Source organism: Choloepus didactylus, chromosome 1 (genome assembly GCF_015220235.1).
Source record: "Choloepus didactylus isolate mChoDid1 chromosome 1, mChoDid1.pri, whole genome shotgun sequence".
Lineage (NCBI taxonomy): Eukaryota > Metazoa > Chordata > Mammalia > Pilosa > Megalonychidae > Choloepus > Choloepus didactylus.
The window spans coordinates 49,520,663-49,533,098 of record NC_051307.1 but is presented as its reverse complement, the minus strand read 5'-3'; positions in this window follow the sequence as shown (position 1 = coordinate 49,533,098).

Sequence of the window (12,436 nt, the reverse complement as noted above, 5' to 3'; positions counted from 1 at the left end):
GATGGGGAGCATGTGAGACACCACAAGAAAGGAGGAAAGATAAAGACTGGGACTGTGTAACTTGGTGAAATCTAGAGTATTCAACAATTGTGATAAAATGTACAAATATGTTCTTTTACGAGGGAGAACAAGCAAATGTCAACCTTGCAAGGTGTTAAAAATGGGGAGGCATTGGGGGAGGGATGCAATCAGCATAAACTAGAGACTGTAACTAATAGAATCATTGTATTATGCTTCCTTTAATGTAACAAAGGTGATATACCAAGGTGAATGCAGATAAGAGGGGGGGATAGGGGAGGCATATTAGACACTTGACATTGGTGGTATTGTCTGATTCTTTATTCTACTTTGATTTAAGGTTATTTTTCCTTTTGCTGCTTCCTAGCTGTCATTTTTTTTTCCTCTTTCTTTTGCCTCTCTACCTTCTTTGAGTCTCCCTCCTGCCTTGTGGAAGTAATGTAGATGCTCTTATATAGATAGTGATGAAGGTGGTGGACACATAAATGTATGACCATGCAGAAAACCATCGAGTATTTACTTGGGATGGAATGTATGGTGAGTGAACAAAACCATATTAAAAAAAATGGGTTGATGACAAAACCTCGAAGGCAATATACTGAGTGAAATAAGCCAGACACATTAGGACAATTATTGCAGGGTCTCACTGATAGGAACTAATTACAATATGTAAACTCATAGACATGAAATATAAGGTACCAGGATATAGGATGAGGCTTAAGAATGGGGAGTGGTTGCTTAGTATGAGCAGAATGTTCAATTAGGATGAACTTAAATGTTTGGAAATGAACAGGGGTGTTGGTAGCAAGATGTGAGAATAACTAACAGTGCCGAATGGTGTGTGAATGAGGTGGAAAGGGGAAGCTCAGAGTCATATATGTCACCAGAAGGAAAGTTGGAGGTCAAAAGATGGAAATGTATAAAACTGAATCCTATGGTGGGCAATGTCCATGATCAACTGTACAAATACTAGAAATCACTTCATGAACCAGAACAAATGTATGACAATACAATTAGAAGTTAATAATAGAGGGGCATATAGGAAAGAATTATATACCTATTACAAACTATATACTACAGTTAGTAGTATTTCAACATTTTTTCATAAACAGTAACAAACGTACTATATCAATACTAGGAGTCAACAATTGAGGGGGGTTGGTTAGGGATAGGGGAGGATTAGAGTTTCCTTTTCTTTTTTTCTTTTTTCATCTTTCACTTTATTTCTTGTCTGGAGTAATGAAAAGTTTCTAAAAATTGAACAAAAATTAAGTGTAGTGATGGATGCACAGCTGTATGAGGGTACCCAGGGGCAAGTGATTGTACACTTTGGATCTTTGGATAATTGTATGGTATCTGAACAATCTCAATAAAAATGAAAAAAAAAAAATCTTTGCTTTTCTAAATACTGAAAGAAATTTTTAAGAAAGAGTAAAGAGAGACCATATATATGACAATTTACATAGTTAATGTAATATAAATTATAAATGACAGTTTAAATTAAATATATTAGTCATATCAATAAATGCAAATGGGTTTAACTCACCTATTAAAAGAAATATTTTCTGATTAGCTCCACATAAAACACAATTATTTGTTGTACTCAGAAGAAGCATGATACAATAAGACAAAAATAAAGGGATGGACAAAGGTTTTGCTTAATAAGAAAGCAAAGATTTCCATCTTATCTCATAATGGTGGATTTCAGTTCAAAAGCCATTACAGAAGACAAAGAAGGACATTTTATTAAACTAAAGGCCACAATCACTATGACAATGTAACAGTTATAAATATTTATATACCAGACAACACAGCAAGTCTTTTGGTATTGGCTTATATAGACTTTACTTTAAAAATGACTGCTTAAGTTGGGCCAGACCAGGAGAACTAGTCAAGGGCTTGAAGATTGGTAGTAATGAGGTCTTCAATAGAGTCCAAGATTTCTTTTACTTCAATTTATTAGGAAATTACCAAACAAGTTTGTAATGAATACATATTGGCCCCATTAGCACGGGTCTAGAGGGGGTTGGTGTGTTTGGAGTGTAAATGCATTTCCCGTTTCCCCCATTTTCAGAAACAGAAGTCAAGAAAGAACTCCAGAACTTTTCACTCTCCTGGAAAGAATCCCACTGTCCCTACCTCTTAACCATCAATCTCTATGTTAAAACCATTAAGATAAATATAATCTTGTCTTTATTCAATTTATGTCACAAGATTTGCAATAAAACTAGGGCTTCATTTTCCTAACAGAACCAGGCTTAAAGGTGGAGTGTGAGATCTCCTTGTTTCTGACTGACACTTCCACATCATTTGTCCATCCTTTTCCATAGCCCTTTTGTATCTTTCATCTCATCAGATTACAGAACCTCTGCTTGTTTCTGTAATCTGATAACCACTAAATCAGTCATTCCTTGAATATTCTTGCTTCTAGTTTACCATCTCTCATTCCAGCAAAACTCAAGTCCTAATTCCTGGTGATTTCAATATCTACATAGATAATCCGGCCTAATATTTCCTCTACTTCCTCTCCTTTACCAATTTTGCTCTCCACCCTACCTCAGACACAGTCTTCTTTCTCCTCCTGGTTTGGTTGAATTACTGTTTCTTGCTTTTCCCATGGCTTCAGCTTCTGCATTCAATTTCCTTTGCTTATAAGGACTTCAGCCAAATTAGATTAAGGCCCATCCTCATTCAGTTTGGGCACACCATAACCAAAGACGTCTTCAAAGATACTATTTATAAATGGGTTTGTAATCACAGGACCAGGGATTGGAACCTCAACATACCTTTTGTGGTAGACAAGATTTGGTCCCCAGCTGGCCCTCACTCCCGGGATCATATTGTGTAGATTTTATCATTACCATTAGGTTCAGCCTTTCATAATCTTCAGTTAAGTACCCAAACCACCAACCCAAACATCTCAGTCCTTCTACTACCTGACTCTAATAATCATACAACCGTTCTAGCAACTATAATCCATTAATGGTGCCTCATTTTAATGTCCCTTCCTCCTCTCAGGTCTTCACTTTCTTCTTTACCCATTTTGCAGTCTGTGGTTCCTCATAACAGTTGCTTTAATTTCCTTGTACATTTATGCTCCTTTATGGATTCATCCTACTTGTCAAAACAACAATCTTATTTACATATGACCATCACATTCTAAACAATTGTACAAAACCACACAATGAAGCTCTCCAGGCTCCTTTAAATGAATTGGAATTAACTAGTGACTATTTTTGCTCTCTAGCAATCTTAGAAGAGTTTCCTAGTCACCCATTCCCCTAATCTATTCAAATACCCATTCATCCAGAAGTCTATTTTCTGCCATCTCTTCTGTTCTCCAACAAATTCTATACTCCCATTCTCACTCTGCTCTTTACTTTACCATAAATAATAAGAAAAATAAGAAAATAACCTTCACAAACTCCAGTCACTATAGTTGCCCACCCACCAGCATCAGAATCTAAATACTCTTCCCTATTCAGGTTAAAAATGAATTGTCCATGCTCCTGGAGATAGCTGGTATACCAGTTCCCAACCCTTTTACCCACTCACAGTTATCTTTCCTCAAATTTTCCCCTTCCTCTCCTGAATCATCATTTTTTTCCTTTCTTTTCCTGTTGCCCTATTCTCATCAAATAAGAATGTATGTTTTTAAAATTTTCTCACATTTAAAAAAAAAAGAAAAATCTGTTTAACAGTGCTTTCCCTTCAACTACCACGCAAATCTCTGTTCCTCCTAAGAGCAAACTTCCTTAAAAGAGTTTCCCTTTATTTCTTCTCCAAGTGCCCCAAATCACTCTAAAATGGATTTCACCAGAAAATATTGTCTTGTCAAGGTCATCAGTGACCTCTCCTTTGCCAAATCCAATGTTCAAACATTGCCCTTTTCTTACCTGGCTTTCAACAATATTGGACACCATTGATGATTCCCTTTTTTGAAACACTTTCTTCAATTAGCTTCAAGTGCTCTGCCCTATCCCTATTGACACCTCATTGACCATTCCCTCCTAAACTCCTTTTCTGGTTTCTCCTTTTTGACCTGATTTCTAAATGTTGGAGTGCTCTAAAGTTCTGTCCCTGAATCTTTTCCTATAGATACTTCATTCAGTTTCACCATCTTAAATACTCTCTATAAGCCATGACTGCCACCTTAATATGTCTAGCCTAATCCCTATTGCTTGGATGTCTAAAAGGCTTTTAAAACCAAAGATGTACTGACTTTTTTCCAAATCTATTCACCCTATATTTCAGCAAATGGAATATTTTTTCCTGTTGTCAAGGCTGCACACCTTGCAGTTATCTTTGATTTCTACCCATTTTTTATACCCCATATCCAATTCTTCAAAAAATACTCAGCTTATCCTTCAAAATATATCCAGTGTCTTCTGACCACTTCTTGCCTTCTCTCCTGTTATTATCTTGGTAAATCAGCATCATTTTGACCAGAACTGTTTCAAAATCTATTAACAGATATCCCTGCTTCTGTTCTTTCCCATCTATAGTCAATTCTTATCACTGATACTTACTAGGGTGATGCAGTTAAAACATGTTAGAATATGTCTCTCATCTGCTCAAAATCTTTCTACGGTTTCCATTTTACTTATAGTAAAAGCCAACAGATTTAAATTGGCCTTCCAGGTACTTAAAAACCTGCCCATCCCACCCAATTACTTCTCTGACTTCATTTCCATTTCTTCTGCTCCACTCCCATGTAACTCTTGGCTATCTTCCAACATGCTATGGATGCTCCTATTTTGGAGCCTTTGCATTGCTGCTCCCTCAGCCTGAAAAAGCTCTCTCCCGATAACCACATGCTTCACTGCCTCTTCTGTCGACTCTTGGTTCAAATGCTACCATCTCAGTAAAACATTTCTAATCACCCTTAAAAATTGAAACCTTCCATTTCTATACATCCTAGTTTACTTTCATGCTTCATTATTCTCCCCAACCTTGATTGCAATCTGATAACATATCTTACCCCCAAAAGAATAATCCCTTGAGAGTAGAAATTGTCTTCTTTATAATTTACAGAAGTACACCAGTGTCTAGAACAGTGTCTGGTACCAAGGAAGCAGTCAGTAACTTTAGTTTAATTAGTGAATGAACATACTATCCTTAGAACTACATGAAGGAATTTGAGTGGACCATTCATTCATTCATTCATTCAACATATATTTATTGGGCACCTCCCGAATTTTTAGATATTCAAGATCTGCTATTAAATAGGTACCTCAGTTTGGACTATACCTCCATACCCTAACACACTGCATTGCATATGAAAGATGTAGTACTTTACAGAACTTTCAGTTGCTTCAACAAAGAAAAGGGTTTTGAGAATTAATATCATCACACTTGAGCAAAGTTCACAAAAGTTTCTTTAAAGAAGGCTTTGGTTTTTGACAAAGAAAGGATAGAAGGAATCTAAGTAAATATGTGATCACGACAAATGGACTAATATTCTATGGGTAAGGTTATGTCTATGAATGGTAGGCAAATAGAGTTGAGGGAAGAAAGATGGGGATATATAATCCCATTTCCTTATTTGTGCTTTGCATTTAGATTGTCTCCTATCAGCTAATACAGTGACATGCAAAATCACACAAATTTTGGGAACTCAATACTTTTATTTCTGAAATGTTGGAATCTCTCAGCATATGTGGAGAGTCCTGTCATTTGAGAGCCTAATGGGTGACCCTACATGTCTTCCTGACTTGAAACACTTCAATGGCACAGCATTTCTCTAAGGATAAAGTCCAGAATCCTTAATGGGACTTGCAAGAATTCATGCTCTGGCCATTGCTTATTTTTTCAAAATTTTCTCTCAATCCTTTTTGTAATCTGTACACACATCCTGAAAAGTGCTTCCCCAAAATCTCCACATTTCTTTTTACCCCTGTCCTTGAATGTGCTGTACCATCTACCTGAAATGTTCTCTTATCTTCTCTCTTTCTCTCCTCTCTGCCAGGGGAAATCCTACTCATCCTCTTAATCTCTATTTACATGTCACTTTCCTCAGGAGTCTCCATTTCTCAAGATGAAAAAGATGCTTGCTTGATATTAAACTTAGCCCAAACACAGCCCTTAATATCCTAAATTTAGGTTGCTCATTTATATCTGCCTTCTTCACTAGCATCCAAAATGTATAAACTGGATCTTGTTCGCTTTAGTATTTCTAGTATTTAGCGCTGAGCTAAGGAAAAGGCTGGTGCTCAATATATGTCTATAAAAACATCAGCAAGTAAATTGCTTCCTCTTCTCCTTTATCCCCTTTGCTCTCATAAGAATTTTCTTTTGAAAAATTAAATTATTTCATTTCTATATTTAAGTATCCCTGCTGACTCTCCAATATATAGCAATAGTTTTCTCATGGATCCCATGGAGCTGCACTCAGTTACCTTGGGGTGGTGAAGGGAAGATTAGCAAAAAGTGAATATAAGCTTTCCCAAGTCCATTTACCCTATCAGCTACACTTTTATTTTTCTTTCATTGTACTTCAGCATTTGATTTTGTTAGAAAAACTGAAATAAGCTTCCATGGCTTAAAAAAAAGAAAACAACAAAGAACAGTCTTTAAAAAAATGTTACAGAATTAAATGCACACTCCTTTGCAAGCAAACAAAACACAACCTCCCTTACAAGTTTCATTTTCCTCACTGCTGCACAAAAATCCTATAAACACCATATTTGAATTGATGTCATGGTCTTATTGACCTCTATGCTTGCTAGTGCCCCTCCCTGAGCTTGGAGAGTAGCTTACCATATTTTCTTCATAGCATACTTGTTCTTCAAGAATTTGCTAATATTTTACCTTCTTCTCTGGAACCATTACCCAACCATATTTATGCCTTTCATTATGACATCACAGAATTTTCCTTAAATTTTTACTGTAGTATAAAATACTATATTGAGGTTATCTTTTAAAGTGCCTCATTCATTACTTGGTTTATCAAGAATATACTTTAGATCTTTGTCATCTTCATATTCCCAACACACTGCATAGTTTGTGTCACCAAGTAGGTGCTCAATAAAATTTATTGCTTGAATAACATAAAAAGATCTGGGGACATCTTCAAATATACAAAGGTAATTTAGGATATATCAATATTTGGAGTACTCGAAAGAAATGAAATAAAATAAATTTAAACCACAGCGGTCAGGTATTTATAATAGTCTTCCTTGAGTATTATATACATGCCCATCAAATTTATCAGAATTGACAATCCTATATAATTTTGGTGAATATTTGCTTAACATCTGTCTCCCTCTGTACATTATACATTTTATAAAGAAAGAGACACGGTCTGATTTGCTCTTGTTCACTATTGTATCTCCAGCTCAGAGCCCTGGCCTGTTATCTTCTAGTGATTGATAAATTCTTAATGAATAAATGTGCAATATTTTTACATGAAATATTCATAAAAAGAAAGATTATTAAGAAAACTGGATGACAAAATAGGAGTAAAGGCAATGAAAAGATTTTACATTGAATCCTAAGGGAGGGTTAAATTAGAAAGAGTCACATGTGTAATTTGATCCAAAAGTAGTGGGGTATTACTGAAGTTTTTAGTCAGAGGAATAAGTGAAATCTGATTTGCATTTCAACAAGATCAACGATAATGTTCTGAACTACTCATTTTGGGTAAATTCATAAGAACACAGGGACTATGATTCAGAATCAGAATGAAATTCCACCTGGTTCATAACTTTAACCATAAAGGGGAAGTAAATTGCTTTTTACTCTTTATCTGCTGTTTGTTTTTAATCTGTTACTCATGTTATGCTATCATGTTGGCCCTTTGTTGCTACTGTAATACATTAACTCTTGTCCTCAGGGAATAATCTGAAATGATCAGCCAAGCCTTTCCTGAGTTGCATAAAATAGCACTGGGCCATTTATTATACGTGTGCAGTTTGTATTATTTATTTTCGAAAGAATGTACCATCTTTCATTTGTGTTGTTTCTTTATGTTGTTCACACAAAGGTTAGAATGTGGAAAGAGACAATTAAAATGTTAATTTCCTAAGTAACTTTTGCCTCAAGAGCTTGAACCATTAACACGACCTGTGAGTCTCTTCTGAAATAGACTAAAGATTTATAATGTTATAACTAAAAGAGAGAGAAAATCGCAATTCCTTATCATCTTCCATACCCATTAAATCAAGGTATCTGAAGATATTCAAACGTTATTCTAAAAATACCTTTGAAAACAATATATTGCTGTTGCATGATTGAAATGGTAAGCAGTGCCAGCTATGAAATTTGCCAGGCTCAGTGCAAAATGAAAATGTGGGGCCTTTTGTTAAAAAAATCAGAAAGATTAAAAAAAAGCTTTCTTTTTCTTCCATTGTCTCTCTTGACCTGTCACAGTGGTTGGGTGCGAACTCTCCTGGGCCTGGGCTTCTGCAGCAATGGCCACGGCGCATGCCAGGGGCAGTGGATGGCTGAGAACTGGTTCCTGGGAGGCAGACAGGTGTAAAAGGTGGGACCACATGAGCTTGTGGTCACATGGTCCATTGTCCCATTGGAATTCACTTAACGAAATACAAATTCAAAGATGTAATTTTTAAGAATTTTGTAGTGCTTTAGAGCGCTATGTATCCCAGAAAACTAATTGTAAGTAGGACCTTTTAGAGAAAGTCTAAATCTTCAGTTAAGTTGTGACCCACCTTAATCAGAGTGGGTCTTAATCCTATTACTAGAATCCTTTATAAGCAGAATGAAATTCAGCCTGTGAAAAAGTCAGAGAGAGCAACCAGAAGCTGAAATCAACAGGACCCTGAAAAGAAGGAGGAGGCCAGGAGAGGCTACCATTTGCAATGCCATATGACAGAAGAGTCAGGGACAGAAGATCGGCAGCCAGCCCCAGGGGAAGAGAGTATCACCTTGATGACGCCTTGATTTAGACTTTCTCTTAGCCTCGCAACCATGATTTTTAATAAGTTCCATTGCATGGTATTTACTTGAGCAGCCAGAGGAAACTAACACAGTTTCAAGATGATGACTGCAGAATATTTATTAAACCCCAAGTATGGGGTCCTGTGAGACTGCACTGGCCACGCAGCCATGAAGACGTCCCTGATGGTAAGTGTTGGCACTATAACCTCAACTAACAAATCACGTTAAATAAGAATTGGTAATGCCTGGGCTTTTAAATATAAACAGACTCCTAGTTACATAAATTTAGACTTAAACTGATTCATGTTTATACATTTGACAAGATGCAACTATTTTTTTCAATAAATGGAGTTTGTTGCTTTTGTTTGCTTATCATGTTGTACTTTGACCACCTCTAGTAGCATGTCAAAAGATAGTTTCCAATGGTGTTTCAGTGGCTCTACCTCCAAAACTTCATATCAATTTGTATAATACAATAAGTTGGAAAATGTACTTGTCTTTACCAGTTCATAAACCAGTTCAGTTCTTACACTGTCTCTTTCTTTTCCACACATCCCCATATAAAAACTTACTGTTAACAACCTCATTAAATAGCCTTTATTCCCAATTGTACTTTACTCACTCATTTGCGAGGACACTGAGAAACTCAGAAAAATACACATTTTATAAATTGTGAATCTAAAATTCCTGCAATATGGCTTGATTATGCTTCTGACAAATGAACACTGCTAATAATGCTCTACAAATGATATTGTGGGAAGAATAGTCTGACTGTAAGTTCCCAGTGGCACAAAATTACCCAAGAGAGAGTCCAGTACTCAGATTTATATTCGAAATCTGGCTCTTCCACTAAATAGCTATGTGACCTCTCATGTCTGAGTTTCTTTTTTTTGTTTTTTAAATAATAATGTGGTGTTAGTTTTGAAGATTTCTTAAAAATTAAATTTTAGTGGGAAAATGATATACCTTTTTTGTCTCTGGGGAAGCAGAAGGTATTTGGAGAAGTAGAGAATCCCACGGTGAGGATTTTCCAGCACTTCAGCAGGATTACAGATAGTGGTTGGATACAAGAACAAACGTGAATGAGAAATGTTTCCAGAACTTGGGAATATGATGTTTGGTGCCAAGCTATATGGCAGAAATACTTATCCTAGAGTACAGGTTTGGACATAAAATGTGTTCCAGTTTCTAAGCAAAGTACTGAGTGTATGTAAATTTTACATTGACTCCATCATATTGGCAAGAAAATCTGTAATCAAAATATGATTAAAAATACTACAGCCTTATATGACTGCCAGAGGCTGTAGAAGAAATTTTAGGGTTACATGAGATAATATATGTGTTATTTGGTGCTTAGAAACTAGGCATTGCCTGAAGGAGGGCAATGAGTAATTTATAACATGAGGTCATAAAAGTAGATACGTTTAGATTTTCATGGTTTTAAAATCCAGCCTTAAGGAGTTACTTTTTAAAGCAAATGAATATGAAATGAATATGAAATGGAGAGTTTGTGGGATAACTGACTTTTTGAAATCTCATTTCATAACGCTTCTCTGATCTCTAGAAGAAAGGTACTGTGACATGTTCCCATTCTTTGGTAAAATTACAAAATAGGCAAACTTTTTCTTTGGGAGTTTTCCAATTCCCTTCTTTATCTATTTTCCCAAACACTTTGTAACACATTGAAACAATTCTACTTCTTGATATTCCCTTAATTTGTGAGTAAAAGAAATATATATTTCTCATGTATGAATTTAATTAGTTAAATATGTTTTTAAATCTTAGTCAAGTTGAATGGCTCCAGTATCTTATGGGCATTATATTGCTTTCTAGCGTATTTCTTGAGTTTAATAAGACCTAAATTAAATTTTTGTGGCATACAGGCTCCAATCTATGTGGAAATGTATTCTTTAAATCTATTTTCTTACCACAAGTACCTTTCAGCTGTGTAATGATTTGGTTTGGTAAAGAAAAACTGAATTAAAGTTCTGGTAATATAAGCAGGACATGTGTTTTTAGGATTTTCAACAATGTACTGATTCTGGTGGTTGTGTGGTCACTCTTCAGAAGATGACATAATTTTGTGAATATTCTAACACAAGAAAGCATTTGCTTATTCATCAGATCTACTTTTTTTTTTTAATTAGCATAGAAAATCTTCAGAGGAAAATATCCATTGTTTGACACCGCTAACAGTGTTTCAAAGATAGGTCAGTTCCATCATGATTAAATCATGATAATTCTTTCATAATTATACTTTTTGTAATTATTGAAATTCCCCACTCATTCCTCGAATATCAGAATCTCAAAAATTCAGAAAATGCCCATTATTTGGAAGGGTAATTTACTTTATAAATAGGCTTTGAAATCCTGAGCATAAAATGCTATATTGAACTTCTTTATGTATTTTATGAGGTGGACTAGATACATTTAATGACTGTCTTTCTACATAATGGAAAAAATGACTTTATTTTTCTAGTTTATAAATATACCAAATCACTACAGTGGATGAAACAATTACTGCCTGAGAAGAATTTTAGTATCTCACATGTTTCTAATGTGTTCATGTTATTCAGAACCTGTATTTGATTTTATTTTAAATAAAAAGCCAAAATGTATAAAGCAAGATTCTTACCAATGTATGATTAATTATTAAATTATTTTGTATGAGGTTCAATCTGAATTCAGAAAAATATTTTACTACAGGTATTATTCTTAGAAAAACAAATTCTTTTTTCTTGTTTAAAAAAATCACAGAGATACTACTGTTTAATAGAGACCTTACATTAAAACTAGATGAAGATATCTCATGGGAATAAAGTCCTATGTTTTAGAATTCAAGAAACTCTGCACTACAGATAAAAAACATTGCTTGAAATTAGAAATGGTATGTTTATACATAAGGGTAGAGACACTATATTGTTTACTGCTGGATACCAAATTCCTGGAGCACAGTTAGCATATAGTAGGGGTTCAATAACTGTGTTTTTATGAAATAAACATGCAATGGAGAGGATCACTACGTGGCATGTAGAATACAAATGGGAAAATGTTTTTCCCCTTTCATCTTTTCTCATCTTTTCTCTATCTAATCTGTATTTGCTAGTTTTCAAAAATTAGCATAAAATTTTTTAAAAATCCTTAAATTGCACAAAACAATTTAGTATGGTTTGAAATTTTTTTTAAAAAATAAACAACTCCTGGAACTCTTTGTTGTTTTAAGGAAATATACTGGTATTTTTAGAATTATCCCAGGATTGCCTTAAAATGAAAACCTTCCCATACACCATACAGCACTATTCAATTATTAATTGTTATTAATTAAGAGCACTTAGGCTAACCATTATTCTTTGTTTAATCATATGAAGTAGACTTTTTAGTGTGCCTCCTTGCTAAATAAATAAATAAATAAATAAATACCATGGACTATTTTGACAGAAATAAGAATTGTCATTAGGAAAAAGTGTTGATTTACCTAGGAGGCATGAGTGTATGTTTGTAGAGCTGAATAAGAGTGGAA